This window comes from Chiloscyllium plagiosum, unplaced genomic scaffold (genome assembly GCF_037043375.1).
Source record: "Chiloscyllium plagiosum isolate Xiang-an unplaced genomic scaffold, Cpla_swu_hap1 HiC_scaffold_21, whole genome shotgun sequence".
In the NCBI taxonomy this organism is placed as follows: domain Eukaryota; kingdom Metazoa; phylum Chordata; class Chondrichthyes; order Orectolobiformes; family Hemiscylliidae; genus Chiloscyllium; species Chiloscyllium plagiosum.
In genome coordinates this window covers 66,337,804-66,365,789 of record NW_028270159.1, presented here as the reverse complement: position 1 = coordinate 66,365,789, position 27,986 = coordinate 66,337,804, and the positions used below count along the sequence as shown (strand labels likewise).

General features: G+C 43.0%; 1 long non-coding RNA gene and 1 pseudogene across 8 annotated transcripts in view; both read left to right on the top strand.

Moving 5' to 3' along the window:
• Positions 1-27: 27 nt before the first annotated feature.
• Positions 28-925, top strand: LOC148146290 (cyclic AMP-responsive element-binding protein 1 pseudogene; annotated as a pseudogene).
• A 9,859-nt stretch (positions 926-10,784) lies between these two features.
• Positions 10,785-27,986, top strand: part of LOC148146289 (uncharacterized) — a 47,631-nt gene continuing 30,429 nt past the window's right edge. For 6 of the 8 annotated variants that reach the window (XR_015760766.1, XR_015760763.1, XR_015760764.1 and 3 more), the window contains exons 1-6: positions 10,785-12,929; positions 13,038-13,144; positions 15,855-15,937; positions 17,661-17,752; positions 18,653-18,739; positions 22,803-22,907. This is a non-coding gene — a long non-coding RNA (uncharacterized LOC148146289). The remainder of the gene's footprint in view (positions 12,930-13,037; positions 13,145-15,854; positions 15,938-17,660; positions 17,753-18,652; positions 18,740-22,802; positions 22,908-27,986) is intronic. The other 2 variants (XR_015760761.1, XR_015760762.1) reach the window with 2 other exon arrangements.

Sequence of the window (27,986 nt, the reverse complement as noted above, 5' to 3'; positions counted from 1 at the left end):
TTAATATATCATGTGACCATGCAGGTAACCATGCCTGGGATCCAATCAACAACAAGTCCAGCAGTAACTTTAGTGCAATTGCCGAATGGGCAGACTGTTCAAGTCCAAGTAGTTATCCAAGCAGCTCAGTCCTCAGTCACGCAGTCCCCTCAAGTTCAGACTGCTCAGATTTCTACTATACTTTAAAATGAAGACTCCCAGGAATCTGTGGATAGCACGACTGACTCTCAGAAACGTAGAGAAATTCTATCGAGACGGCCTTCATACAGGAAAATCCTGAATGAACTTTCTTCTGATCCCCCCAGTGTGCCAAGAAATCGATGAGGAGAAATCAGAAGAAGAGACTGTCTCAACCATTACTACAACGATGATGCAGACACCCATCTATCAGATTAGCAGTGGACAATACATTGCTATGACACAGGGGGAAGCAATTCAGCTGGCCAACAATGGTACAGATTAAATGCAAGGATTCCACACATGAACAATGACCAATACAGCGACAGCCAAGGTTGGAGCAGCCATTATACAGTATGCACAGAGCCCTGATGGACCGCAAATCTTTGTGCCGGGCAGCCAAATGCTTGTTCAAGGTGCTGCTGGAGATGTCCAAACCTATCAGATCTGTAGAACTCCTAACTCCACTGCTGACCAGGGAATGGTTATGGCATCTTCACCAGTCCTGCAAAGCCAGCCCCAGAATGCTGAAGAAACCACTCGTAAATGTGAGGTCCACCTCATGAGAAACAGGGAAGCAGCTCGAGAGTACCATCGCAAGAAGAAATAGTATGTGAAATGCTTGGAGAATTGGGTTGCTGTTCTGGAAAATCAAGTTGAAAGAGAAGTCGGACAAAGTGGCCAAAAACAGCATGAAACTAGAACTGGGAAAATGTTAAAGGTCAACCGAAAGCCACAGGAGCTATAAAGAAAAGTAATATAGAACATGAGAAAAATAAACTAGCACAGATTACAAAGACAGAAAGGAAAAGTTTATATAAATATATATAACGAGAAAAGAATGGCTAAAGTAAATGTTGGTCCTTTGGAAAATGAGAAGAAACATTTAGTTATGGGATATCACAGTGGAGGATACTAATATCTTTCCAGTAACTAGCAAAGAGACAAAGGTAGGTGAGGATTTGGAAACTATCATTATTACAGAACAGCTATCTTTAGACTGTTTTGAGGTAATTGAGCTAACGATAGAATAGTCTCCTCACCTTGACGGAATGCATTCCAGGGTACTAAAAGAGATGCTAGGAAAAATAGCAAATTCACTGGCAGTAATTTTCCAAAATTCACTGGAGCCTGTGGCAGTCCCAGCAGACTGCAAAACAGCAAAAGTAACACCAATGTTTTTAAAAGGAGGTAGACAAAAAGTGGGGAATTATGTACCAGTTACTTTATTCTCTGTAGTGGAAAAGATGCTTGGGTCTATTATCAAGGAAGAAATAATAGAGAATCTCGATAGAAATTGTCCCATTGTACAGACACAGCATGAGGGACAGGTCATGCTTGACCAATCTTTTTGAATTCTATGAAGACTTTTCAAGCAAGGTAGACAACGGGGACCCAGTGGATGCGGTGTACCTGGATTGCCAAAAGACCATTAACAAGGTGCTGTGCAAGAGGCTGTTGCATAATATAAGGGTGCATGGCGTTACCGGCAGAGTATTAGCATGGATAGAAGATTGGTTGACTAATAGGAAGCAAAGTGTGGGGATAAATGAGCATTATTCTGGCTGGCAATCATTGACAATTAGTGTGCCTCAGGGATCGGTGTTGTGACTGCAATTATTTACAACTGATACAGATGATTTGGAGTTGGAACCACATGTAGGGTGTCAACGTTTGCATGTGACACTAAGATGATTAGCGGAACAAAGTGAGCGGAGGACTGTGAAACTTTGCAGAGGAACATTTCAACATGGAGTGAGTGGGTAATGGTCTGTAAAATGAAATAGAATGTTTGTAAATATAAAGTTTATACTCTTTGGTTGTAGTAACATTAAAAGAAAATCACTTGAATGTTAAAAAGTTGCATTATTTGCTCTGCAGAGTGACCTAAGCATCCTTCTACATGAAGGTTGGTCACCAGATACAATAATCAGTTCAGAAAGCAAATGGAATTTTGTCCTTCATTGCTGAAGGGATTGTGTTTAAAAGCAGAGGTTTTGTTTCAGCTGTATTTGGGTGTTGGCGTACTGCATGTAGTTTTTGTCTCCTTACTTGAGAAAGGATGTACTGGCACTAGAGGGGGTGCAGAGGAGGTTAACTAGGTTGATTCCAGAGTTGACAGGTTCGGTTTAACAGAGACTGAGTAGATTGGGATTATATTCATTGGAATTCAGAAGAATGAAAACATATAAAATAATGAATGGAATGGATAAAATAGAAGTAGAGAGCTGTTTCCATTGGCAGGTGAAGCTAGGACAAGAGGGCATCACCGCAAGACTAGAGGCAGCAAATTTAAGACTGAATTGACAAGGAACTTCTTGACCTCTATGGAATTCACTGCCCAGGGAAGTAGTTGGTGCTCGTTCAGAAAACGTTTTTAAAACTAGGTTAGATTTTTAAAAATGTAATTAATTAATGAACACGGCGAGAACGTGGGTAAATGGTTCTGTGTCCACGAAATGATCAGCCATGATCTTATTGAATGGCAGAGCAGGCTCAAAGGGCAGGACGGCCTTCTACTGTTCCTAGATCTTAGGTTATACATCCCCCGCTCATTCGTGACTTGGAGGTGATGGTGTTGGATTGGGATGGACAAAAGTAAAATTCACAGAACACCAGGCTATTGGTCAACAGGATGATTTGGAAGCACTAGGTTTGCTGCTTCTTAATCAGGTGGTTTTGAGATGCTGTTGTCATTTTTGTAACTCATGAACAGCAACAAAAACCACGAAGCAATCCGCATGCTCCAGCCAACAATGCGCCCCGGGTGATTGATGTCAGCGGCGGACCAATGGAAAGGCAGGGACAGAGCTGGAGGACCTGGCGCACAGTTGGTCCTCCGACCAATCAGGGTGATGTAGGGGCGGGACTAGACTAGACCACTTGATCATCCTCGCGGTCTGTTCGGGATGTGTGGATGGAGAGCTGTTGGTAAAGATATAAATAAACAGCAGGAAGCGGGAGGGAAATGGTGTCGGTATGGGTTGAGAGGGTTTACAGACATTTGGTGCACATCGAAAATACAAATTTGAAACTCAGTCCCGTTTTTGCAGTAAACGGGAAAATGCCTCATCCAGCGATTGATTCGAGTAAGCACCACCATCTTTATTCGGGGCAACGATTCACTGGACCCGTGCAGCCGCCAGCTTTGTTGGGGGCAAAGTTCAGCGGGACGCATGTGCAGCCCTCTCTGGTAGGGAGTCACAGGGCAGGATTTGCACAGAGCATATTCACACCCAGAGAAATGGATTTTTTTTTTTCTGGATTTGTTTTTTCATTCATTTAAATGATTTGGATGTGAATAGAGGCGGTACAGTTAGTAAGTTTGCAGGTGACACCAAAATTGGAGGTATTGTGGACAGTGATAAAGGGTATCTCAAAGTACAATGGGATATTGATCGGATGGAACAATGGGCTGGGGAGTGGCAGATAGGGTTTAATTTAGATAAATGTGAGGTGCTGCATTTTAGAAAAGCAAATCAGAGCAGGACTCACACACTGAATTGTAAGATCTTGGAAAATCTTGTTGAACAAAGAGACCTTGGAATGTAGGTTCATATTTCCTTGAAAGTAGAGTTGCAGGTAGATACGACAGTGAAGAAGGCATTTGGTATGCTTCCCCTTATTGGTCAGAGCATTGGGTAAAGGAGCTGGACAGGTCATTGGTTAGGTCACTTTTGGAATATTGTGTGTAGTTCTGGTCTCCCTCCCATCAGAAGGAGGCACTGAAACTTGAAAGGTTTGAGAATAGATTTTCAAGGATGTTGCCAGTGTTGGAGGATATGAGTTGCGGGGAGAGGCATAATAGGCTGGGGCCATTTTCCCTGCAGTGTCATAGGCTGAGGTGTGATGTTATAGAGGCTTATAAAAATCATGAGGGACATTGATAGCGTAAGTAGACAAGGGTTGGTAGACCCCAGAACTAGAGGATATAGGTTTAGGGTGGGGTGGGAAATTCAAAAGGAGCCTAAAGGGCAACTAAAATTGTAACATTTCAAAGGCATTTGAATAGGAAGGGTTCAGAGGGATGTTGGCCAAGTGCTGGAAAATGGGAATACATTAGGTTAGAATATCTGGTTGGCAAAGATGGGTTGGACCAAAAAGTCTATTTCTGTGCTAGACATCTGACTGTGGGATCATAAAAGTGAACATTGCTCTGATTCATCTCTGGGCTCCTTGATGTCCACTTGTTTGTTATCTAGCTTTCTCAGTCTCTCGTGTGTATTTTTGCTCTGTGTAGTATTTTACTATTACGTTCACAGTCCTCTTTGTAAATGAATTGTCCACTGCTGCCTGGCTCCTGACCATATACTCTATTATCAGGTTATTTTTTCCACAATATCTTTGACGGTCAAGAGTTCTTTTTTTTCCAATAAGTGAGTGGATTTTCCTTCCATTTCTGACAGTCAAATTCTGCACCATTTTCATTCCCCCATAAATCATATTGCACTCCCTGAAACATGATGTGTATTTCTCCTTCCACAGATACCAGTGACCAAGGCCAAAGCTCTGTTGCCTGTTGAGAAGGTGATGTTTGACTTCCTTGTACTGCTGCAGTTGGTATGGTGAAGGTGCTCCCACAACGTGGTTGGGTAGGAGACATTACAGATTATGCACTCAGAGATAGTGAAGCGTAGAAGATATCTGTATAAATCAACACATTTTTAATTTCACAAAATATTGAGAACTTTTGACATAAGGCTACAGATGGAGAATATTATGTCCGGTGACCAAACCTTTGCGAAATAAGCAATTTTTCAGGAATGACTTATAGGAAGAAAGCAGATCTTAGAGGGTGGGAATTCCAGACCGTGTTGCCTTAGAATCTGTAGAAACAGTCACACAGCTGAACTCAAAAATAAACATATCATTGGGAGTCTAAACTGAAATGAGTTATTGAGATGTGAAAGTGTGTCTGGTGCATGGAGATAGGAATGATTACAGCCAGGAATTAAGTCAAGGATGTGAAAGTAAATTGCTGTTGCTTATAAATGGGAGCCTTTTGATGGATCAGCAAGTTCTGGTACAAGTGAACACTTGGGCAGTAGAGTTTTCAATATTCTGGAGATTATAGGGAGGGTGATTGTGGGATGCTGGCCAGGAGTTGGTTTAGATAATGAAATCTAGAGTTCATAAAATGAATGAATGAGAATTTCATTAAATTAGCTGAGACTGTGGTGAGGTCAGATGATATCACTGAAGTCGAAATAGTGGTCTTGGAGTGGGACGGGCTGTTACCTTCAGCTGTTTGTCAGTTTGTGAATCAAGTCTGTAACAAGCTCAGAAGCTGATTGGCCTTGCAAGAACCCAAACTGGGCGTCACTGAGCAGGTTATTGTGAGCATGTGCTTGACAGCACTATCGATGACAACATCTATCACTTCACTGCTGAGCGAGTGTGGACTGATGGAGGGAAATTGGCTGGGTTGGATGTGTCCTGCGGTTTTGTGTTGAACAACACTGGGAAACATTTCCCAATATCGGTAGGTGCCAGTGCTGGAGCACTATTTGTCTTGGTGGGCAGCAAGTTCTGGAGAAGAAAGTGAGGACTGCAGATGCTGGAGATCAGAGCTGAAAATGTGTAGCTGGAAAAACGCAGCAGGTCAGGCAGCATTCAGAAACTCATTCCTGAAGAAAGGCTCATGCCCGAAACGTCAATTCTTCTGCCCCTTGGATGCTGCCTGACCTGCCTGCGCTTTTCCAGCAACACATTTTCAGCAAGTTCTGGAGCACAGCCATCAGTATATATTGCCACAATGCTAGCAGGGCCCATAACCTTTACACTACTTGTCCATTTCTTGATCTGATTTGAAATGGGTTTTCAACCAATTCGATTCACATCTGTGATGTCATGTACAAATGGAGAAGCCTCATCCACTTGGCACTGCTGGCTGAAAATTGCTGAAAATGCTGTCGTCTTATCTGTTGTATGAATGTGTGAGGCCCCTCCATCATTAAGGGTGGGGATATCTGTGATGCTTCCTGCAGTGAGTTGTTTAATTGCCCATCACCATTCCTGACTAGGTGTGACAAAATTGCAGAGCTCAGATCTGATCCACTGGTTGTTGGATCACATAGTTCTATTTGGTGTTGCTTGCACTGTACCTTCACCAGGTTGGCGCCACATTTTCAGGTATGTCTGGTATTGCTCCTGGCATGCCCTGCGGAACTCTCCATTGAAGTAGTGTTGATTCCCCTGGCTTGATGTTAATGGTTGAGTGGGGGATATACCAGGCCATTAGATTACAAAATTGGGCTGGGGTACAGTTCTGGTACTGCTGTTGGCCCACAGTGAGACAGAGGTTGTAGGGTCAAGAGGGCTGATTGTGTTGTTGTATTTTCCAGTGCATTGGTAGATGTAATGTGGTCCATCCAGTTTCATTCCTTTGTTGAGACTGTGCAGTGACTAATACAATGAGTGATTTGATGGGCCACTGTCAGGAATGCAACTTTTGAAAGAAAGGTTTTGTGATTTATACATGAAAGAAGTGAAACTATCATGGTATTCGAACAGATGAAAGACTCAACATACAACCAAGGTATTTTTCAATGGACAATTTCAGTTACGTCACACTATAAATTTTTGCTATCAATGCTGTGCCTTAGAATTGTGCCCTCCACACTCACCTGATGAAGGAGCGGTGCTCCGAAAGCTAGTTTGCTTCCAATTAAACCTGATGGACTATAACCGGTGTTGTGTGATTCTTAACTTAGAATATTACAGCACTACTAACAGGGCTGCATGTAAACAGGCTCAGTCCAGTTAATCAATACATTCGGAAGGATTGCCTCCAAGTTTAACGACGCAATATTCGTCAAAACCGTCAACTTCAACCTGCAATGTTGTTATTAACAAAAACTTCAGGCTGACATAAAGCTCCCCACCCCACAGCAATGTGGTAACCGGGCCCGGCCCAGGAATTGGAACTGGGACATTTGTGGACCGTGATCTCAAAGGAAGCGAGCAAACACAATTCTGACAGATGAGTTCTCAAAGATGAGTAGCAGGTTTGAGACAAGGCCGGTGGTATACCATCTTGCATTCAGCTTAATTGCATTTCTTATTTACAGTAGTGTTTTGAAAAGTATAAAGAACCAGTTTGTTTTCTGTGTTGGGGAGTTTTATCCTCGTTGATCACAGTTGCTGCCTCTCGCTCCACAAGTCAAATCATAGGATCTAAACAATAAACTGCAGGTGCTGGTGATCTAAACCCAGAAACAAAGTGCTGGAAAAACTCAGCAGTTCCGAGGGCATTGGTGAAGAGAAAAAAAATTGTTACATTTCAAGTTTTTGTCTGAATGGACAAAAGGTCATTGGACTTGGAACTTACAATGTTTAATTCCCCTCAGAGATGCTGCTGGGCCTGCAGTTCTCCATCACTGTGCTTTCGATATTCAACTTTATTTACAAAACAGATCGGAAAAATACTAATCTGCAAAAGTGAAAGGTTCATTGCAAACATGAGCATAGTTTCCACACTTGAGTTACACAAGCACGCCTCAGTTTAAAAACAAGATTTAACTCAAAGTAATATTCCATTTCAAAATTAGCCGAGTTACACCAGTAATAAAGCTCACCAGAAACAAAGTGCTGGAGGCACTTCAGCACAACATCCTGCAGTGTTGCACACAGCCACCTTTACCGAAGAATGATCACATGTCACAAAATTGAAGGCAAAGAGTGTGTCTCTTTACAGGAGCTGAAGTCAAACTCTCAATTTTTGGAAAGATTTTTATTAAACCTGATTGAACATTTAAATCTCAGAGCAAAATCTTTGCTTTTTTTAAACAAAGTGTGTGGGAAACATCCCACATCTTGCTAAAGGTTCAGTTCAGTCTGATACATAGAGCCAAAGGTCAAACAAACATCACACTTTCTTTCACTTCTACAAAGGGCTGACATCACATTTCTTCAGGATTTAAAGTATTTTATAAATTGTTTGTAAAATCATTTGTCACGTTAAAGAACTGGACAATAACTACCATTGTATACAATAAGAGTGAAGCCTGTGACAGCAGATTGAGCTTTGGAGGGCAGTGAATGCACTTTCTAAATTCTGGGAGCACTTTTGGAGACTGCTCCCAGATGGTGATAGTGAGCATATCTGGAATGCATTGTTTAGATTTGGGAATCCTTGGGAAACAGTCTGTGGTTTCACTGATACTTGGTTTGCGTTGTTGGTGTACAGTAAGCAATTCATAAAGTTACTTATGTATTGTTGTTGACTACCTGAATGGTATTCAAATCTGCCAGGTTGCCTTCAATAGTGTGAATGCATCTATTGTAAATATTTCGAATATTTCAGAACTGCCCAGTGCTTGGCAAATTCAGGGGGGACAAAAAAATCACATTGAGTAATTTGAAATTAAGAATGCAAGAGGATTTAACCACTGAAATATTCAATTCAAATAGTTAAATGGAATGCTCACATCTAAAATACCTGTGATCCATAGGAATGGATGGACTGACAGAATTGGGACCAAATTCCTAGCTGGGGAGTGTGAAATGTGCTTTGATAAAGTCACCTGCATTTACCAACAATAATTTGGCAAGCTCGGAAATTTAAAAAAACAATACGAGCTTCATTGCTGCTCCAGTCGGGTCCCAAGCTCTGTGAAAAAATAACAATGTTCAGGTTTATTGCATACACTCTGAAACACGTGTTTCTTCAATAGATCTTGCAAGTTTACCAATGAGCTTGGCAACATCATTTGGATAGACAAACTTTTGCCAACTCATTTCTTTCCGAGCCTCTATAGCCTGAAGAGTGACCAGAAGCAATTACTCCCCATATGTGGGAACATATGGGGAGTAATTGGGGTGGCACAGTGGTTAGCACTGTTGCCTCACAGCACCAGAGACCCGGGTTCAATTCCCGTCTCAGGTGACTGACTGTGTGGAGATTGCACATTCTCCCCGTGTCTGCGTGGGTTTCCTCCAGGTACTCCGGTTTCCTCCAACAGTCCAAAAATGTGCAGGTCAGGTAAATTGGACATGCTAAATTGTGTTAGGTGTAGGGGAATGGGTCTGGATGGGTTGCGCTTCGGCGGGTCGGTGTTACTTGTTGGGCTGAAGGGCCTGTTTCCACATTGTAAGTAATCGAAAAAAAAATTACCGTCGAGGACTTTTTCCTTCAGAATTGATTTCCATATATTCAGTGCCCAGAAAAGATAAAAAGCTTGTCACCTTTTATAGAGCAATGATTCAGTGGGAGTAAAACACTCACCTTTTCTTGCTTAACAATCACGCTGCCTAAATTTTAAACATGAACACTTCTTAATAGTTCACGAGATCCTAACGAAATATTTTGTGCAAAACAAATCACATGATACATAGTTATTCAGATAATAAAACAAGTTTGTTCATTGAAGAACCCAGAGGAAAAGGTCATGAAACAATGTGAGTTTGATACACCTCAATTATCATTTCAAGTGCATTCTCTGCATAAATTCTCCTTTTCCTCCTCGAAGTATTCAAATTCTTGAATAATTGAGAGAATGAAGTCACAGTTGTACAACACACAATCAGACCCTTCAGTCCAACTTGCCCATGCTGACCAGATATCCTAAATTAATCTAATCCCAGCATTTGTTCCAGCATTTGTTCCATATCCATCTTAAACCCTTTCTACTGATTATCATTTTATTTTACTTTATCAGCACTTGAAATACTGACGTTGTTTTCTCTAACATTGGTTAAAGAAATCATAAGTTCATTCATCTAAGTTAATTTTGTAATCTTTCACAAAGAAACAATTGAGAACAAAATATAGCCGAGTGCAAAACAAAATACTGCAGCTGTGCGATATCTGGGAACACTCTAAAGCTGAGGCACTGATACTGCACAAGTTTGTCAGCACGGTTTCAATTACTGACAATAATTTATTAATGTCTTAGCCTTCACATAGTTAAGGTAAATGTGAGATATCTGAATTTCATGAATTGGTTCCTATTGCACTTTGATCAACAAAAAATATTCTTGGTTTAATCTACTCAAAGGAGAAAGTGACGACCAAAGAAGCTGGACATCAGAGTCGAAAAGTGTCATGCTGGAAAAGCACAACAAGTCAGGCAGCATCCGAGAAGCAGGAGAGTTGATGGTTCAGGCATAAGCCCTTCATCAGCAATCACAGGCTTCAGAAAAATAACTGGCATAGACTTATGGCAACACATACGTAGAAAGGTCGAAGCACGTTACTATCTGATTAGAGACTAATTTCAGATTTGTTACCATTCAGTGCAACATTTCAGTATGATATTTACATATGTACCTAAAAGATAAGTTTGGTTAAAATTACAAGCTCTAGAATGATTATAGGATTAAACCTGGAAATAAAGCTGGTGAACAAGAATGGCAAAGTGAAGTCCCACCAGTATCGCCTTGGGCAGTGTCAAGTAAGAATTTGAGAGCAGAGTTGCCACTTTGGAGTAACCTGCAGTCTGGCCAAATTGCAGCAAAAAGCTGTTCAATTTTATCTGCAAACTATTGAATGCAAAATCCTCCTTGCACAATAATGAGGCAGTATTTTGGGATGTCATTTTTAAAATATATTATTTTCAAAGTTACTCACAATTGAGAGTAACAGCTTGGCGCTGTCTGCATAACACAGTACGTAAAGGAATTAACAGAAAAAATATTATTACCCAAATTCAGAGTCACTAATTTATTGATATTGCATGGGTCCAGCATTGATAAGTAATCGATTTTTAAAAATAAATATAGATACATTTACTAACTACATTGGGATACAGTCAAGTTTCTTACTGAACAGTGACAGGATTGGACAAAGTCCGCGTGGATTTAAGAGAGGGGAATCATACTTAACAAAGCTACTGAAAGAATCTACAGAGTCAAATATTAAAGTAAGAAATTGCAGGACATTTAGAAAAGCTTATCATTAAACATGGTAGACTGGGTTTTGTGAAAGAGAAATTATATTTGACAAATTTGCAACAGTTCATTGAGGAGATAACAAGCAGGGCTGATAAAGGGCAATCCAATGATGTTCTGTATTTGGATTTTAAAAATGCAAATGATAAGGTGCTACATAAAAGTCAATTGCTCAATTTAGGAGCTCATGGTATCGGCGTAATGTATTAGCATGGATTGACGATTGGTTTACCACACTGGCTGTTGGTGAGTCCTCACTTGCAGTGTTGTATACAATGTTAGCTCCCATATTTAATAAAGGATAAACCAACATCGGAGACCATTCAAAAAAGATTCAATTAGATGTTTCGAGGACGAAAGTGTTGACCTATCAAGTATAGATAAGCAGGAGTGATCTTATGGAAACAAGATTCTGAGGAGCTTGACAGAGTAGATGTTGACTAGATTTTCTAGCACCAGTGAAGTCTCAAACCAAGGGACATTACTTTTTCTAAAATGAATGTTCCCTTATGTAAAGAACTTTTTCTCTGTGAATGGCTAGAATTTCCGCACCCAAACAATTGTGAAAGTTAAGTGTGGGAGGGGAATGGTTGGCTTACTCTTCGGAGGGTTGTTCTGGCTTGTTGGGCTGAAGGACCTGTTTCCACATAGTAGGGAATCTATGATTCTATCTCAAATTATTTTAAAAAAGGGCAAATAGATTTTTGAAATATTGAGCAGTTGAGGGCTATGCGGATCAAGCATAAAAGAGGTATTGAGGTCTGGGTTGGCCAAGCCATGATCTGATAGAATGGGGGGACAAGCTGAAGGCGATGAATGCCCTACTCCTGCACCGATTCCTTGAGGCTCTATTTCATGTTTTTTTTTGTTTCCAAAGAAGAGCGTGATACAATGTGCTTAAGATCTCAGATGTTGTGTAAAGGAGTGAAAATGGGGTGTTTATGTACTGATTCAGAAGGCATTGATTCATCAATCACAGCTATACAGTCATGAGTAGGAAGGCAATCCCCTCCATGAATAAAGGAAATCTACTGCAGAGCTCACGCAAAGGGAATTCTTACCCTCAGTAAACTCTCCCATCACATTACCCAACATATCAGCTGAAGGAGGACACACTGCGCATGTTCTCGCCAACAAAGGGACTCCGGGTGATTGATGTCAGCACCGGACCAATGAAAGGAAGGTGGGCGGAGCTGGATGACCTAGCGGGATGTTGGTCCTCCAACCAATCAAAGTGAATGTCGGGCGGAGCTAAACTAAACCATGTGATCACTCGCGCGCGGCGCAGAGTCGCTGTAATGAATGCTCGGGAAGTTATGGAGAGAAAGGATACGGTAAGGAAAGAAATAAACAGGGAAACTGGAGAAAAACTGTGTTGCCATGAGCGGAGAGGTTTTACAAACAAATTGTGCACGTCGGAAAACACAAATTTGAACGTCCCAGTCCCGTGTTTGCAGTAAATGGGAATTGCCTCAGCGCGGCTGCAGGCCTGAGTGAGCGCCGCCATCTTTATTCGGGACAACGATTCACTGGACACGTGCGGAGCCGCCATCTTTGTAGGGGGCAAGGTGCAGCCAGGCGCATGTGCAGCCTTTCTCTGGTACAGAGTCTTTGTGATCATAGCAGCCAATACTGCTCTGATTCACCTCTGGGCTCCCTCATGGCCACTTTGTCAATATCTAGCTTCCTCAGTCTCGAACCATGGGTCTATTTTTGGTCTGTTTACTACTGTATTATTACTTTTATAGACCTTTGCAAATGAGTTTTTCGCTGCGGCCCAGCCCCTGACCATGTGCTGCTCGATTATCAGATTACTTTTTTCTTGAATATTTTTGACAGTCAAGAATTCTTTTTTCCAAAAAGCAAGTGTATTTTCCTTCCATTTCTGGCTGTCAAATTCTGCACCATTTTCATTCCCTGTAATCCATTTTGCACTCCATGAAACATCAACTGTGTTTCTCCTTCCACAGATACCAGTGATTAATGCCAAAGCCCTGTTGCTTGTGGAGAGGGTGATGTTTGACTTTCTTGTACAGCTGCAATTTGTGTGGTGAAGGTGCTCCTACAATGTGGTTGGGTAAGAGACATTACAGAGTATTCATTACAGCAACAGTGATGATTTGAAAATAATGTCAAATCAACAACAGTTTGTATTTTTATTATCATGCTTATAATTTCACAAAAATACTATTGAGAACTTTAGACATAAGGCCAGAGATGGAGATATTAGGTCAGGTGACCAAAAGTAGGTTTTGAGGGATGTCTTAAAGGTGGAAAACAGACCTGAGAGGTTTTGGCTGCGAATTTCAGACCATGCTGCTTCAGCAACTGTAGAAACAACCACACAGATGAAGTAATGAATTAATAAATTGTTGGGAGTCTCAAAGAAAATGGGTTGTCGAGGTCTCAAAGTGTGTGTGGTGCAGGGAGCTAGGGATTATCACAGCCAGGAATTAAATCAAGTGTGAGAAATTTAAATTGAGGGATATTGGCCACATGCTGGCAGGTGAGACGAGATTGGGTTGGGATATCTGTTTGGCATGGATGGGTTGGACCGAAGGGTCTGTTTCCATGCTGTACATCTCTATGACTCTATGTTGTTGCTTATGAATAGGAGACTTTTGATGAATCAACAAGCAGATATTTAGATGTTCTTGAGATTACAGGGAGGTTGAATGTGGGAAGCTGGCCAGGGAGTGAGTTTGGATAATGAAGTCTAGAGATAGCTCATATACTTTCATCACATTGTGTTGAGATAAGGGTGAAATCAGCTCGAAATAGTGATCTTGGAGTGGGGCTGAGCTATCACCCTCACCTCACCTCTGGGATTCAGCTGGTTGTCAGTTTGTGAATCAGGCAGTGACACAATCGTGAGCTCATTGGCCCTGGTGGAGCCTAAAGTGAGTGTCGCTCAGCTGGCTGTTGCAGAGCAGCTGTTGCTTGGTAGCCCTGGTGATGACATCTTCCATCACTTTACTGCTGATCGAGTGTAGATTGATAGATGGAAATTGCCTGGGTTGGATTGTTCTGTGCTTTTGTGTTGAACATCCCTGGGCAATGTTCCACATTGTCGGTAGATGCCAGTGCTGGAGCGGTACGTGGCTCGGTAGGTGGCAAGTTCTAGAGCACAAGCCATCAGTATGATTGCCAGAATATTGGCAGGGCCCGTAGCCTTTACACTACTTAACCATTTCTTGATGTGATTCAAACTGAATCGAACTGGTTTAAAACTCACATCTGTGATGTTAGAAACCACTGGAGAAGGCTGAGATGGATCATCCCACTTTGCACTTCTGGCTGCAGATTGCTGCAAATGCTGTCATCTTATCTGGTGCATGGATGTGTGAGGCCCCTCCATCAGTAAGGGTGGGGATTTCTGTGATGCTTGCCCCAGTGAGTTGTTTAATTGTCCATCACCGTTCACAACTGGGTGTGGCAGAACTGCAGAGCTCCGATCTGATCCATTGGATGTTGGATCACTTAGCTCTGTTGCTTGCTGCTGATGCTGTTTGATATGCAGGTAATTCTGTTTGATAGCTTCACCAGATTAGCACTTCATTTTCAGGTATGCCTGGTACTGCTCTTGGCAAGCCCTCCTTTACTATCCATTGTGATGGGTGAGAGCAGGATTTACAAACCCATGAGATTACAGATTGTGCTGGAGTACAGTTCTGCTGCTGTTGATGTCCCACAGTACCTTATAGATACCCTATTTGAGATTCTACATCTCTTTGAAGTCTGTCCCATTTAGAACGGTGATAGTGCCACTCAACACAGCGGAGGTTTTCTCAACTTTAAGGCAAGGCATTGTCTCCAAAAGGAACATGTGATGGTCGTTCTTACCGATACTGTCATGGCCAGGCGTATCTGCAGCTGGTCAATTCATAACAATGAGATCAAGTATGTTTTTTTTCCTCTTGTTGGTTCCCTCACCACCCGCTGCAGACTCAGTTGAGCAGCTATGTCCTTTAGGACCTGACCAGCTCAGTCAGTAATTCTGTTGCAGAGCCAGTCTCGATTGTGGACATTGAAATCCTGTACCCAGAGTACGTTTGACACCATTTTACTTCCTCAGTGCTTCCTCCAAATGTTGTTCAACACGAAGGAGAACTGATCCATCAGCCAAGGGAGGACGGTACATGGTAATCAGCAGGAGCCATGAGACTCCCGGGGCAAATCCTCCCTGTCTGTACACCACTGTGCCACCACCTCTGTCTGGTCTGTGCTGCCGGTGGGACAGGACATATCCAGAGATTTTAGGAGAAATTGAAGACTGCAGATGCTGGAGGTCAGAGTCAAGAGTGTGGTGCTGGAAAAGCACACCAGATCAGACTGATGAAGGGCTGAGGCTCAAAACGTCGATTCTCCTGCTCCTCTGATGCTGCCTGACTGTTGTGCTTTTCCAGCACCACACTCTCGATATCTAGGATGGTGATGGTGGTGTCTGGTCATTGTCTGTAATGGATGATTCCGTGAATATGACTATGTCAGGCTGCTTCTTGACTAGTCTGAGGTACAGCTCTCCACATTTTGGCACCAAAAACCATATGTTAGTGAGGAGGGCGTTGCACCATCGAGAGGGCTAATTCTGTGGTTGTAATTTCTGGTGCCTTGTTAGATGCCACATGGTCCATCCAGTTTCATTCCTGTGTTGAGACTTTGCAGTGATTAGTACAGTGAGTAGCTGGATGGGCTGCTGTCAGGTTGGCAGGATTTTTTTTACCATTGACAATGGTTTCATGGAAATCAGGAGATTCCTAATTCCAGTTATTTTTTCGTGAATTCAGATTCCACCATCTGCCAAGACGGGATTCGAACCAGGACTTCAGTCGTTTGTTTTAATATTCTGGATAAAAGCTAAACACATCAGGTGTGTTCACTCATTTTAAATATCACTAACCCTGGATTTGTTTCTTTGTAAAACACTGTCCATCATCCTGTCTCCTCTATCCTCCCCTCCAATAACATGAGTGAGGAGCACATGGAGTTTCTCTGTCACCATGACTGAGATAATCCGATCTGCTGCTTCCCTCCCTCCCACTAGCCCACCGAGCCAAACTGCCTCACGTGGTTTTCCTGGTTTTTGTCCTAAACCTACATCTTTCTCCAGTCTCTTGTTAAGCCTTATCAGAGCTCATCTTTACAATTTACCCAAAGCTTGCTAAACCACAGACTTTCCAACACTCTGTCTCCTCCTCCTCCTCACTGATTCACAGATATTGTTCCTTGTTCTGGTTGTCTGTCTTTTCTGGTTATGCCCTTCTCTCCCCTTCTTTGAAAAACTTCCTTTTGACCTCACGGTTTTTGGAAAATCCTGCTCCATTTCCACTCTCTCTTTCCTTTCTGAATTCCTTGCATTTGGTGTCTCTCCAGTATCTATCCTTGCTCTCTCCTGTATCTCACCTACATACTGCCAGGAGTTGACATTGTGAAAAAGCACCATGTTAGGTTTCACATGTACACTGACACTGTCCAGCTCTCCCTCCCCACCATCCCTCTCCATTTTTCCACTGTTACTCAGTTACCAAACTGCTTATCACATTCCCACTACTCGATTAGCTGCAGTTTCCTCCAATGAAACATTGTAACGGTTAAACCCATTGCCTTCAGTTGTTATTCCAAACTCCTTTCTCTTACTGCTGAGCCTCTCCCTCTCCCTGGTAACTGTCTGAGGCAGAAATACGTTCTTCACAATATTGCTGTTATATTTGACCCCAAGGTGACCTTCTGATCAGACATCTGCACAATCCCAAACACCAGGGAATTGCAATCTCTTAAACATTGTTTGTCTCCACCTCACCCCAGCTCCATTGCTACTGAAACCCCTTACCCGCCTCTGTGTCGCCTTAAACTTGACGAATCTGAAGCAGAACCCTTGATTCCGCGACTGACCCAGAATCTGGTTCCAGACTGCCTTTTCAGTATTAACACTCGGAAACATCCACTCAGTATTTATCCTGTCAAACCCCTTAAGAATCCCATCTGTCTCAATGAGATCACCTCTCTTTCTCCAAAATCCAGTGAGTAGAGTTCCAACCTGTTCAGCCTTTATTTAAAAGATAATCTCTCCAAACCAGGGATCATCCCAGTGAATCTTCCCTGCTGAAAAATGTGTTGCTGGAAAAGCACAGCAGGTCAGGCAGCATCCAAGGAGCAGGAGAATCAATGTTTCGGGCATAAGCCCTTCTTCAGCTTATGCCCAAAACGTTGATTCTCCTTCTGCTTGGATGCTGTCTGACCTGCGCTTTTCCAGCAACACATTTTTCAGCTCTGATCTCCAGCATCTGCAGTCCGCACTTTCTACTAGTGAATCTTCCCTGAAATGCCTCCAATAAAGTGACACATTTCCTTATCTAAAGGGACCAAAACTGTTCTCATTACTGCAGATATGGTGGTCTCACCACCACTTCCTCACTTTCCTCTCAGGTATATACTCCAAACTCTCATACTGAAAACCCTCTGAACAAAACATTCCATTCCCCTTCCTGATGACCTGTTGTAACTATGTACAGTAATCCTGCGCCAGGAGGAGGGGATGGTGTGGGTTTCTAACTTGAACTGAGAGTGACAGATTTTATAAACTTGTATTACAGGATATTACAGGTGGACATTCAGATGGTAATCTCAGTAAATGTTCTGCCAAACTCTGAATTACTCAGTACATCAGGACCTGGATATTCGCATTGTGAGTATTGCGTTCCAGATCAATCCCTTTTGCTGCTTAAAAATTCTCCTTTGAATCATCACATTCTCTCAAAAGGTCTCCCCAAACCATCATGTGTCATGTAATCCTTTTATAATGATGTGATGAGTGTAAGGTTTATTATTCGAATGTGTAATTTTTGTACAAGGATGTCTCAGAGAGGAGCTGAATATTCTTAAAGGGGAGAATAACCATTTTGAGGGGAGGCTGTTGTTTATTGGTATCAATGACATAGGAATAGAAGAGTTCACATTATTGGATCATTGGAATCTCTTGTGGGGTAGAATTGACCTTCATCAGAAGGTTGGATTGTACCTGCACTGAAAGGGAAGAGTTGCTAGTTCTATTCAGGAGGCATTAAACCAGTGAAGGAATGGAGGTAAACTCAAAAGAGTGAGGAAAGAGCCAAGTCTGCGGCTGGTACAGTTCAGGCGTCAAACAGTCAAGGCAGGCAAGGGCAAGGCACAGAATGAGGTAGGACTGAGCAGTTACATGCATTTATTTCAATGCAGGAGGCCCGATAGGTCAGGCAGAGGAGCTCAGGGTATGGTTTTGAACATGGCACTGGGATATTACAGCAATTACAGAGGTATGACTTAGGAATGGTTAGGACCAGCAGCTTAATGTTCCAAGGTATAGATGCTATAGCAAAGATAGAAAGGGGGCAACAGAGCAGGGGGGTGAGATGGTTTTGATGAGGGATAACATTATGGCTGGGCTTCAGGAGGATAATCCTGGAAGTACATCCAGGCAAGTTGTACAGGTGGAACTGAGAAATAAATAGTCAGCCGGGAATTGAGAATCAAATTTACTAACAGATCACTTATCTGTAAGAATAGTATGATTGTATACAAGACTTGACCTTTTTTAATTCATTCACAGGATGAGGGTGTCACTGGCTGGGCCTCAAGGGCAGTTAAGATTCAACCATGTTGCTGTGGGTCTGGAGTCACATGCAGGCCAGACCAGGTAAGGATGGCAGATTCCTTCCCTGAAGGATATTAGTGAATCTCATGGTTTTTTTTTTGCAACAATCAACAATGGATTCATGGTCTTTAATAGATTCTTACTTCCAAATTTTTATTGAATTCACATTCCACTGTCTGCTGTGACGGGATCCAAACGCTGGGACCCAGAACGTTATCTGGGTGTCTGGATTATCCATCTAGCGATAGTATCACTAGACCATTGGGAAGGGTGAGTGACTGAGGTATCAGTGGGGCAGCACATCAGCACCAAATATCCCATGGTCTCTGTGGAACATAGAAAGGGCTGGGGAGGGAAATATATCCCTGGTGGTGGGGTCTGACTGTAGGTAGCGGAAATTGCAGAGGTTAATGCGCTGTATCTGGAGATTCGTGGGGTGGCAGGTGAGGACCGGTGGATTATATTCTTATTGTGGTTGGAGGGGTGGGGGGGAAGGTGGAGGTACGGGAAGTGGAGGATATGCATTGGAGGGAATTTTTGATCACGTGGGAGGGAAATGCAGTCCTTGAAATAGGAATCCTTTCTGGGATGTCCTGGAGTGGAATTGCTTCTCCTGGAAGCAGATATGGCAGAGGCGGAGGAATTGGGAGTACAGGTTCATGTTTTTACAGGAATATACTCAAGGGAAATCAGATGAGCAAAAAGGGAACATGAAATATCTCTAGGAAATGGTTTAAGTAGAATCCAAAGCGATTCTACAAATATATCAAGGATAAAAGAAAAAACAGACAAAGAATACAACTTCTTAAAGATCAAGAAGGCCATCTGTGGAACAACAGGAGGTGGGAGAGATACTATGCTACTCTTTTCTGGAGAGTTTGGAGAACTTGATACTTAACAACAGTGATAACTTGAAAAGTGTCCATGTTACAGAGGAGGTGGTACTGGATGTCTTTAATGGCATCAAGGTGGATAAATCCCTGGGTCCTGATCAGGTGTATCCCAGAAATTTGTGGAAAGCTAGGAAAGCAGTGCCCCTCCCTGAGGTATTTATATCATCGTTTGTGACAGGTGAGGTGCTGGAAGACAGGTGTTGTTATTTTAAAAAGGTGGTAAGGAAAGGCCAGGGAACAACAGAACAGGCAGCCTGAAGTCAGTGGTAGGCAAGTTATTGGAAGGGATTCTGAGGGATAGGATTTACATGTATTTGGAAAGACCAGGAAAGATTAAGGATAGTCAACATGACTTTGTGTGAGTAATTCTCTCTTTCTAACTTGATTGAGTTTTTTTGAAGATGTGACAAAGATGATTGATGAAGGCAGACTGTGGACGCTGTCTATATGGACACTGAGCGATGTTCCACAAAGCAGACTGGTTAGCAAGGTTAGATAACATGGAATGTTGGGAGAACTAGCCATTTGGATACAAAACTGGCTTGAAGGTAGGAGGCAGAGGGTGGTGATGGAGGGTTGCTTTGCGGACTGGAGGTGTGTGAGCAGCAGTGTGCTGCAGGAATGGATATTCGGTCCTCAAATAAATGACTTGGATGTGAATATATGAGATATAGTCAGTGGTTTTACAGAAGACACCAAAATTGGAGGTGTAGTGGACAGCGAAGAATGTTAGTTCAGAATACAACAGGATCTTGATCAGATGGGCCATTGGAGCAAAGAATGGCAGACGGAGTTCAATTTAGATAAATGCGAGGTGCTGCATTTTGGAAAGGCAAATCAGGGCAGGATTTATACACTTAATGGTAAAGTCCTTCGGTGTGTTGCTGAACAAAGAGACCATGGAGTTCAGATTCATTGTTCGTTGAAAGTAGAGTCGCAGATAGGCGGACTAGTGAAGGTGGTGTTTGGTATGCTTATATTTATTGGTCGATGCATTGAATACAGAAGCAGGGACATCATATTGTGGCTGGACAGGACATTGATTAAGCCATTTCAGGAATTTTGTTTTACGTTCAAAATCCCCTGTTCTGGGAAGGATGTTCTGAATCTTGAAAGAGTTCAGACAAGATTGACAAAGACTTTGCCAGGGTTGGAGGATTTGGGCTACGGAGAGGCTGGGGGTAATTTCCCTGGAGAGTCAAAGATTGAGAGGTGACTTCATGTAGATTTGTAAAATCATGAGGGGCATGGATAAGGTGAACAGCCAGGGTCTTTCCCCCCCAGGTTAGGTGGTTCCAAAACAAGATCACATGGGCTTAAGTCAAGAGAGCAAAGATTTAAAAGGGATCTGAGAAGCAAAGTTTTCAAGCTGTGTGTGGTGTGTGTATTGGATGAGCTGCCAGATGAAGTAGTGGAGGCTGATACAATTACAACATTTGAAAGGCATCTGATTGGGTACATGAATAGGAAGGGTTTCGAGGGATACGGATCAATAGCTGGGAATAGGATTCCATTAGTTTAGGATTCCTAGTTGGCATGGACAAATTGGACCAAAGGTCTGATTCTGTGCTGTACATCTCTATGACACGAATAAATGAAAATAAGATGTGTTCCTCTTTTGTAGAGAGCTAGCAGAAGCACAGATAATTGTCCTTGGAGCTGAGACGGTTAAGCAGTGAGTTTGACCAGTTGCAAATTTGTATCTTGGATATTTAATTTGCAGAGAGAAGGGAATTGTGAACAATGCCACAATTTTAGTAACTATTTTCAGGTAATTGGCAAATAATATGTGAACATGTGAACATTATTTTATTCAGTAAGGTCTGAGCATCTGGAACTGTCTGATTGGCAGCTGGACACAGACTCAGCAGTTATTCATAAACAGATTTGGAATTTTACTTTTTAGGGGAAGATTTGGGGGGCTATGGGCAAATGGGAAGGGAATTGGGACAGATGTGCAGCATCTCCAGAGGGAGATAGTACAGTCCCAATGGGCTGAATAGCCCCCAGCCCCTGTGCTCTGTGATACTGCCCCATTCACTGTGAATGATGAAGCTCATCCCAGGGCAGAGAGAGGGAGGATCCCACCACTCACCTCACAATGGGTCTCGTGTGATTGATGTCAGCGCAGGCCAATAGGGGGCAGAGGGCAGTACTGGAGGACCAGGTCGTACCAGTTTGTCTTCCAACCAATCGGAGTGAATGAGGGCATCCTCAAGGCTGGAACTAAAGAAAGGCACATTTAGATTGGATTAGATTACTTACAGTGTAGAAACAGGCCCTTCGGCCCAACAAGTCCACACCGCCCCGCCGAAGCGCAACCCATCCATACCCCTACATGTACCCCTTACCTAATACTACGGGCAATTTAGCGTGGCCAATTCACCTGACCTGCACATCTTTGGACTGTGGGAGGAAACCGGAGCACCCGGAGGAAACCCACGCAGACACGGGGAGAACGTGCAAACTCCACACAGTCAGTCGCCTGAGGCGGGAACTGAACACGGGTCTCTGGCGCTGTTAGGCAGCAGTGCTAACCACTGTGCCACTGTGCCGCCCACATGTAGCAGAGATCTGAGAAACTGGAGGACATGAGATAGGGAGCGTTCTGTGGCTGGTGAGGAATTATATAAATAAGGAAGAGTTGTGAGGCTGGATGAGGTGACAGTGATCAGGAGAGTTGAGAATGGAGGAATTTAGAGTTAGTGAGGATTAGAGTCATAATGTTATACAGCAAGGAAACAGGCCCTGTGGTGCAACCAGTCCATGCCAACCATAATTCCAAACTGAACTAAGTGTACGTGCCTCCGCTTGGTCCACATCCATCCAAATATTTCCTATTTATGTACTTATCTGAATGTATTTTAAATATTGTAATTGTATTCACAGCTACCACTTCCTCTGGAAATTCATTCCACACGTATGTTTTTTTTAAAACCCTTATGTCTTTTCTCAAACATTTCTCATTTCTTCTCAAAATGAATGCACCCGAGTTTTGAATCCCCCTCTCCCCCGGCTATTCACCTTATCTGCACTCTTTTTCTGATTTTATAAACATCTAATAAGGTCACCCCTCAACCTCATGCACTGCAGTGGAAAACATTCCCAGCCTATCCAGCCTCTCCTTAGAACACAATCCCTCCATTCATGGCAACATGCTGGTAAATCTCTTCTGAACCTGCTCCAATTTAATAATATCCTTCCTATAACAGCACAACCAGAACTGGACAGAGTATTCCAGAAGAGGCCTCTCCAACATCCTGTACATCCTCAACATAACGTCCCAACTCCTGTATTCAAAGGTCTGAACAATGAAGGTAAGTGTGCTAAGCACCTTCTTAACCACCCTGTCTACATGTGACACAAACTTCCAAGACGTGAAGCCCTCTGTCTCTTCGTTCCCATATCACTACTCAAGGTCCTACTTTTATTGAGTGTCAGTCCTACCCTGGTTTGTTTTATCAAGATGTAATATTTAGCATTTATTCCAATCCAAAACATTTTCAAGTATAAAGGCAGTAGGAGTATAATTAAGAGGGAAATCAGGAGATAAAAAGGGGACGTGAGATAGCTTTGGCGAATAGGGTTAAGGATAATCCAAAGGGCTTTTGTAAATACATTAAGAACAAAAGGCTAACTAGGAGAAAATAGAGATCAGCAAGGCAGTCTTTGTGTGGGGCTTCAGGCGATGGGCGAGATAGGGAAACAAGTACTTTGCATCAGTGTTTACTGTGAAGAAGTACATGGGAGATATAGAATGTGGTGAAATAAATGGTGATATCATGAAAAATGTCCATATTACAGAGGAGGAGGAGGTGCTGGAAGGAGCTGGTGCAGGGGAAAATGATTCACATTTTTGCATCATTGTGATCTCCTCTGGAGTAGAGTTGACCTGCATAAGAAGGATGGATTGTACCTGATTTGGAAGGTGTCTAATATCTGGGCAGGGAGATTTGTTAATGCTACTCAGGAGGCATTAAACCAGTGAGGGAGTGGGTGTGATTGCAAATAGATAGTGAGAAAAGAGGTATGTCTGAGGCTGGTACAGTTCTGAGGTCAAATAGTCAAGGCAGGCAAGGGCAAAGCAGAGAATGAGGTCAGACTGAGTAGTTACACTGCATTTATTTCAATGCAAGAGGCCTGACAGGGAAGGCAGGTGGACTTAGGGTATGGTTTTGAACATGGCACTGGGATATCATGGGTATTACAGAAACGTGGCTCAGGGATGGATAGGACTGGCAGCTTAATGTTTCAGAGTATAGATGCTATAGGAAGAATAGAAACGGGGCCAAGAGAGGAGGGGGAGTAGTGTTTTTGATTAGGGATAGCATTATGTTTGTGCTTAGGGAGGATATTCATGGGAGTACGCCCAGTGAAGTTATTTGGGTGGAACTGGGAAATAAGAAAGAGATGATCACCTTATTGGGGTTGTCTGCGTGGATTTCATCCGGGTTCTCTGGTTTCCTCCCACAGTCCAAAGATGTGCAGGGTAGATTGGATTATCCAGGCTGAATTGCCCGTAGTGCTCAGGGCTGTGTCGGTTGGGTGGCCCTGGAAAATGCAACGTTACAGGGGGAGGTTAGGAGGCTCTGAGCGTCAGTATCGATGTGATGGGCCGAATGGTCTCATTCCACACTGTTGGGATTCTGGGATTTTCTGATAATTCTATTAGTTTTAAAATAGTTACAGAAAATAATAGACCAGATTGTCCAATTTAGAAACTTAACTTTTCAAGGGTCAATTTTGATGGCACAAGGCAAAAACTTTCATCTGACCCCTCAAACCTGCTCTGCCATTCAATAAGATCAGGGCTGATCTTTTCATGGCCTCAGCTCCACATTCCTGCTCTCTCACCATAACCCTTAATTCCTTTCTTGTTCACAAATCTACCTTTTGCCTTAAAGGCAAATAAAATTGATAGCTCAACTGCTTCACTCAGCAGGGAATTCCACAGATTCACAACCCTTTAGCTGAAGAAGTTACTCCTGAACTCAGTCCTAAATCTGCTCCACCTTATTTTGACGCTATGTTCTCTAGTTTCACCCACCCCTGGTGAAAATAAACTCCCTGCTTCTATCTTACTTACTCCCTTCATAATTTTGTTTTTTTTTTCCCCATCCAACCTCCCATTCTTCTAAATTACAATGAATATAGAACCAGTTTTCTCAATCTCTCCACATACACCAACCCTCTCAACTCCAGGCCCAAACTAGTGACCCTCCTCTGCACCCCATCCAGTGCTAGTACATCCTTGCTGAAGTAAGGAGATCAAACCTGTACACAGGACTCCAGGTGTGGCCTGTACAGCTGCAGCATAACCATCCCTCTAGCAAGGAAGCACAATATTCCATTCACTGCCTTAATTACCTGCTGCACCTGCAAACCAACTTCCTGTGATTCATGCACAAGTACACCCAGCTCCCTCTGCACAGCAGCATGCTGCAAGTTTTCACCATTTCATCATCCAGTTTGCTGTGAGTTCGACCAAAATGGATGACCCCACATTTCCCAACATTGTCCTCCATCTGCCAGATCCTTACCCACTCACGTAACCTATCTGTATCCCTGTGCAGACTGACAGTGGCCTCTGCACACATTGCTCTACCTCATCTTTGTATCAAATGTGAACTCTGACACCGTACACTTGGTCCTCAACTCCAAAACATTTGTGTAAATTGTAAACAGTTGTAGTGCCAACACTAATCCAAACACCCGTTTATCCCCATTCTTTACTTTTTGTTGGTTAACCCATCCTGTATCCCTGCTAATACATTACCCATAACGCCGTGCAGCCTTTATCTTATACAGCAGCCTTTCATGTGGCAACTTGTCGATTACTTTCTGGAAATTCAGATACACCACATCCACTGGGTCCCCCTTGTCCAACGCATTTGTGATGTCCTCAAATAGTTCAAGTAAATCCATTAAACATGAGCTGCCTTTCATGAATCCATGCTGTGTCTGCTCAATGGGATATTTTCTGCCCAGATAACTCGCTACTACATCCTTGAGAGGTTCAAGCATTTTCCCCACTACAGAAGTTAAACTAATGGGTGTTTTTTTTTAAATAGTGGCATCACATTTGCAGCTTTCCAATCTGTCAGATACGTCCAAGAGTCCAGCAAATTTTCGCGAATTATCATGAACACATTTGCTATTTTCCCGGCCATCTCTTTTCGCCCCTGGGATGCATTCCATCACGGCCAGGCACCCCTTTTACCTTTAGGCTGTTACCTTTCCCAACACTTCCTCTTTACTGAGAATGATTGATTCTCTGTCCACATCTGCCATTGCCTCCATAGACCTGTAAAAATGAGACAATGAGAGTACACAGACAGTATATTCCTGTTAAGGCCAAGGCTGGGAGGCGTAGAGAATGCTGCCTGTCGAGAGAAATTGAGGCTCTGGTCAAGAAAATGAAGGAGGGATATGGCAGGTACAGACAGCTGGGTTTGAGTGGATCCCTGGAGGAGTATAGAGACAGTAGGAGAATACTTGAGGGAAACCAGGAGGGCAAAAAGGGGACAAGCGATGGCTTTGGGAAATAGATTTAAGGAGAATCCAAATAGATTCTAGAAATACACTAAGGACAAAGAGTGACCAGGCAGAGAATAGGGACCCTCAAAGACCAACAAGACTGACTATGGAACCCCAGGAGTTTGGAAAGATTCTATATGAATATTACACATTGGTTTTTACTGAAAAACGATGTGGAAGCTAGAGAATTTGCACAAATAAATAGTGATAACTTGGCAAGTGTCCATGTTACAGAGGAGGATACCCTGAATGTCTTAAAATGGATAAAGGTGGATAAATCCCTGGGACCTGATCAGATGTATCCCAGAAATTTGTGGGAAGCTAGGGAAGTGATTGTTGGGCCCCTCCCTGAGATATTTGTGTCATCAATAACCACAGGTGAGGTGCTGGAAGATGTGTGCCATTATTTGAGAAAGGTGGTAAGGAAAAGCCAGAGAACTATAGACCGGTGAGCCTGAAGTCAGTGGCAGGCAAGTTGTTGGAAGGGATTCTAAGGGACAGGATTTGCATGTAATTGGAAAGGCAAATAATTGGGGAGAATCAGCATGGCTTTGTGCTTGGACATCGTTAACTCGGACTTCAGGAAGACACAATGTTCCACATAACAACAGACTGGTTAGCAAGTTCAACATGATAGAATACGAGGAGAACTAGCTATTTGGATAAAATTCATCACAGAGACATACAGCACAGAAACAGACCCTTCGGTCCAACCCATCCATGCCAACCAGATATTCCAGCCCAATCTAGTCCCACCTGCCAGCACCTGGCCCATATCCCTCCAAATCTTTCCTATTCATATACCTATGAATGTTACAATTGTACTCGCCTCCACCACTTCCTCTGGCCACTCATTCCACACATGTACCACCCTCTGTGTGTAAACGTTGCCCCTCAGGTCTCTTTTATATCTTTCCCCTCCCACCCTAAACCTATGCCCTCTAGTTCTGGAAGCCCCCACTCCAGGGGGGAGACTTTGTCTATTTATCTTATTTATCCTGTCCATGCCGTTCATGATTTTATGTTTCTCTGTGAGGTCACTCCTCAGTCTCCGACACGCCAGGGAAAACAGCCCCAGCCTATTCAACCTCCCCCTGTCGTGATTTCAACCAGGAGCAGATTTGTCTCCAGGATATTTAGTTGACAGAGAGGGAAAGTAGAAAGTTTGTCACAATTTTTAGTAACTACAGTCATGTAACTGGCAAATAATGCAAGGTAAAAATGAGAAGATTATTTTACTGAGTCAGTTCTGAGCATCTGGAACAGTTTGAACAAGAGCTGAATGCAGATTCAACAGTTAGTGTCAAAACAAATGTGGAATTCAACTTTTTAAGGAAAGATTTGGAAGGCTATGGACAGTTGGGAGGGGAGTTGGGACAGATTTGCAGCATCTGCAGAGGGAGAGAGTACAGCCCCAATGGGCTGACTAGCCCCCAGCCCCTATGCTCTGTGATACTGCCCCATTCACTGTGAATGATGAAGCTCCTCCCTCCGCAGAGCCATCGAGCCATAGAGATGTACTGCACAGAAACAGACCCTTCGGTCAAACTCGTCCATGCTGACCAGATGTCTTAACCTAATCAAGTCCTATTTGCCAGCACTTGGCATATATCCCTCTATATCCTTCCTATTCATATACCCATTCAGATGGGGTAATTGTACCAGGCTCCACCACGTGTCCTGACCGAAAATTCAATGCATGTAGCAACCTCTGATTGACAGAAGTTGCCCCTTAGGTCCCTTTTAAATATTTTCCCTGTCAACTTAAACCTATGCCCTCTCGTTCTGGACCTGTCTATTTATCCCATTCATGCCCCTCATGGTTTTATAAAACTCAATGAGGTCACCCTTCAGCCTCC